At 42.4% G+C, this 4,529-nt stretch overlaps 1 protein-coding gene across 2 annotated transcripts in view; it reads left to right on the forward strand.

Annotated features, from left to right (window-relative positions):
• The first annotated feature begins 3,945 nt into the window (after positions 1-3,945).
• Positions 3,946-4,529, forward strand: part of LOC117730566 (RNA-binding protein 6) — a 12,608-nt gene continuing 12,024 nt past the window's right edge. The window contains exon 1 of one of the 2 annotated variants that reach the window (XM_034532339.1): positions 3,946-4,076. The gene's annotated coding sequence lies outside the window, so the exon portion shown is untranslated. The remainder of the gene's footprint in view (positions 4,077-4,529) is intronic. The other variant, XM_034532338.1, reaches the window with a different exon arrangement.

Consider the following 4,529-nt stretch of genomic DNA (forward strand, 5'->3'; position numbering starts at 1 on the left):
GCCTCCAACAAACACAAGAAGAGGACAGTAGAGACACACAATTTGGCTTGATGGTACCATGTCTATGCTGTTCGACTACCCCCCAGTTTGCAGAGTTATTTCATAACACCATGTATTTCATCATTTTTGCCTTCTGTAGTAATTGGTCTATTTAATAGTGTTCTCCACTCTCCCTTGTTATGTTGTGTACGAGTCTCTTTAACGCAAGTGGCAAAGTAGCTCTTCTGTTGTTTCCTTTTCCCTGAAATCTGTAAGAAAACAACTCAGTGTAATTTAGTGAAATCATTGTACTGTATATAGGTGTATTTGTTGGTTTCAACAAGTTGCTACTTTTCAGTTTAAGAAATTATAATCCTGAGTTCATGTTTTATGACTTAAAATTATGAGTTGAACGATTGAATTAATTGACCATATCAACGTTTGAAAATGTGGTAATTTATTTAAACACTTTACATTCAAATTCGTTTTTTAGTTAACTCTTCAGAAACCATGCCTCTAATTGGAAAACATTTACAGTTCTATATATTTAATTGCAAAACAAATTTAAGTCCCTATGATACACTGATGATTTAAAGTATTACAAGTTATTACGTAACAATCACATACAGTCAACAATTAGTAGTGGAAACTCAACGTCTGCTGGTTTATCTTCAGTGCAGTACAACCTCAGTCAACTTACAATTTTAAGGCAGCAAGAAAGCATATTTTTAAGTTAAAGTGCCTTAATATTTGTTGCAGCAATGTACTGTGCTGAAATGTTTCAAAAGGAACAACTTGAATATAATTACTTTGTGATTTCTTTTTAATGTTTTAGCTGCCCTTCTGTTTAGTTGTACACTGCTGTATTGATACTTGTGTTCCGTCCTCTTTGACACTACAATCAAAACACACAAAACTAGATTTAGAGCGTTGTATGTGGAGTGATGTTATGTTGTTGTGTTGTCGCTTGTTATACGAACATTTCAGAGTTCATAGCTGAGTCCATATACTTTACCACTATGTATTTTTGCATTGTAAACATGTGTATTTTTTTATTTACGTGTATATTTAGCAACATTTAGCTGAGCTAACTGGTTGCTACAACGCTTGTGAATGAATAAAATTAGCAATACTTATATTGCTGAAACTGTGACATTATTTCTGAAGAGTAAAACCACGATTTTGTGTTGTTAATTTCAATAACACACAATGAATAATGCATTTGACATATGTATTACCACTTAATAATAATAATAATAATGCATTTAATTTATATAGCGCTTTTCATAGTACTCAAAGACACTTCACATAATTAAAACATCCTAAAAGCTAAAAATAAATAAATAAGAATAGCTAAAATACAGGTAAAACAAATAAAACAAATAAATAGGGACTTTGAGTCGCTCGGACCCTGATAAGAAAACAAAAACAAAAACAAACAATCACACATTAAAAGCAGTTCTGAACAGATGGGTTTTGATTTGGGATTTGAATGAGGAAAGATCAGTGCAGTCTCGGATGAGTTTGGGGAGAGAGTTCCAGAGGGAGGGGGCAGATATGGAGAAGGCTCTGTCACCCCACGTCCGGTGCTTGGTCCTATGGGATGGACAGGAGATTGGCATCAGAAGAGCGGAGCTGACGGGATGGAGTGTGGTGGTGGAGTAGGTCGGTGAGGTAGGAGGGGGCCTGATTATGGAGGGCTTTGTGAGTGAGGAGAAGGATTTTGTATTGGATCCGTTGTGGGACGGGGAGCCAGTGAAGGCTCTGGAGAACAGGGGTGATGTGATCACGGGAACGGGAGTGGGTGAGCAGGCGAGCAGCAGAGTTCTGGATGTATTGGAGTTTGTTTAGGATTTTGGAAGATGTGCCATAAAGAATACTATTGCAATAGTCAATTCTGGAGGTGATGAAGGCGTGGATTAAAGTTTCAGCAGCAGATGAGGAAAGTGATGAGCGGAGACGGGCAATGTTTTTTAGGTGGAAGAAGGAGGTTCTGGTGATTTGTTTGATGTGATGTTCAAATGAGAGGTTGCTGTCAAACATGACTCCGAGGTTGCGGATGTGAGGGGAGGGAGACAGAGTGGAGTTGTCAATGGTGAGGCAGAAGTTGTGACTGGTTTTGGTGAGAGATTTGGGGCCGATGATGATCATATCCGATTTATCACAGTTGAGTTTGAGAAAGTTGGTTTGCATCCATGATTTAATGTCAGTGAGGCAGTTGGTCAGAGTGGAGTGAGTAGCAGTGGTAATGGCTTTTGTGGAGATGTAGAGCTGGACATCATCAGCGTAGCAGTGGAAGAGGAGACCGTGATGACGTATGATGTTTCCAAGAGGGAGCAGGTAGAGGATGAACAGAAGAGGACCAAGCACCGAACCCTGGGGGACGCCCTGAGACAGAGGAGCAGTGGAGGAGGTGCAGTTGTTGATGCTGATAAATTGTTGTCTGTTTGTTAGATATGATTTGAGCCAGGAGAGAGCAGTTCCGGTGATGTTGAGGGACGATTCGAGGCGGGAGAAAAGGATGTTGTGGTTGTTGGTGTCAAAGGCTGCAGTGAGATCCAGGAGAAGGAGAATGTTGAGGTGGCCAGAGTCTGAGGAGAGGAGGAGGTCATTGGTGACTTTGAGAAGTGCTGTTTCGGTGCTGTACTGTGAGCGGAAACCAGATTGAAATGGCTCGAACAGATCGTTTGAAATGAGGTGGGTTTTGAGTTGTGCAGCGATGACACGTTCCAGTATTTTTGACAGGAAGGGAAGATTTGAGATGGGCCGGAAATTGCTCATGGTCTCAGGGTCGAGTCCAGGTTTCTTGAGGATGGGGGTGACAGCAGCCACTTTAAGTGTGTCGGGGACTGAGCCGGAGTTGAGGGAGGAGTTGATTATTGCTATGATGAGTGGAGCAATGGCTGGGAGACATTCCTTGGTGAGAGTAGATGGTATGGGATCCAGAATACAGGTGGAGCTTCTCATTCCTGTTGTGAATGAAGAGAGCTCCAAAGGGGACACAGGGGAGAACTGAGAAAGGGGCTGAGGGGTGAATATGGGGAGAGGGGGTGGCGAAATGGAAAGTGCGGGTGAGGTCTTCAGGTTGCTGTAAATTATATCAATTTTTGTATTGAAAAATGAAAGGAAAGAGTTGCACTTGTCGACTGTAAAGGATTTGGAGGTGTTGTCCCTGGGTTTGAGAAGCTTGTTTATTGTTGAGAAGAGAGCCTTTGGGTTGGAGGAGCCAGCGTGTATGAGGTGTGAGTAGTAGGTGGTCCGGGCTGAGATGAGAGCGTCATTGTATTGTTGAAGGTAGTCAGAGTGTGCTTGGAGATGGACTGTTAAACCAGTTTTCCTGCAGAGTCTTTCAAGCTGGCGCTTACGGGATTTCATGTGGTGGAGATCAGGAGTATACCAAGGAGCTGAGTGAGTGAATGAGACCGTTTGGGTTTTAATAGGAGCCAGCTGATCAAGACAGGAGGAGAGTGTGTTATTGTAGTAATTTACGAGATCGGAGGGATTATCAGACAGTGGGAAAGGGGAGGCCGACATGGTACTGGCAAGAGAGGCTGAAAGACTTTTAAGACTTAAAAGCAATATCAAAGCTTTTAGGGACTGATATGGTCCATAATATATTTGTTTTAAATCAAGCAAACTACCCAGTGGCCAATGAGATAGCAGAGGAACTGTTAGTTCACCTAAAATGGATCTGGACTTTTACAGGTTTGTGGTGTATCTAAGAAATAGTAACGTGATCAATGCCAATTCAAGCTCTTGCACTGATTTTACCACTGTGATTTGTTCATTTACAGCCAAAACACAAGTATGTATATATAGATAAACAAAACATGATTTAAAAAAGATACGTCATCATGCATACAATCTAATGTGACAGTAGTTGCATTAAACAACCGCTGGATGGCAGCAATGTTCCTGTATGTCGGGGTTACAACGAAGAAGAGTGAGAATCGTCCTCGCTGTAGCAACAGAAGAAGAAAAAGAAAAAAAAGAAGAAGAAGGAGAAGAAGACAGACGTTCGTCTCCATTTGTCGTCAGTTCGCTGAAACCATCGACGACCTGCACAACAATCCTGTGCAATATCGAAGAACAACAAGGTGGGTCTTAAAGCAACACTATCTACTCGATAATATTGAATCATACAATCGGTGGAAGAGCCAAAGATGCTTCTCAGCTGCAGGCTAACGCAAAGAAACCGGCTTTACTCCGGTCAGTTTTAGCCCAGTTAGCTCCGACCGCTTCGCCCCGTGAATGATCTTTTGCGACGGGTTCGTTGTAGTTAGCTGTTAAGGGTCGATAGCTCGCTAATGTATCCACGCGACCCCTGTTCTCACGATGAAGCGATTTGTTTATTGAAGTGCAGTCACTTTCAACACCAAATCCATGTATCTCTGTTGTGGCGTAGATGTGGAAGGCCTCGTGAGAGGATGGGTTTGAGCTGCGGGCCGACGTTAGCGTGCCTGGTGGTACGAGCCCCGGCTTTGACGCGTGCAGCCATCTTTGAAGTATCGTCTCTGACACTGAAGCTTCGACGTGACACACATTAGCCG

Source organism: Cyclopterus lumpus, chromosome 5, assembly GCF_009769545.1.
Source record: "Cyclopterus lumpus isolate fCycLum1 chromosome 5, fCycLum1.pri, whole genome shotgun sequence".
Classification (NCBI taxonomy): Eukaryota; Metazoa; Chordata; class Actinopteri; order Perciformes; family Cyclopteridae; genus Cyclopterus; species Cyclopterus lumpus.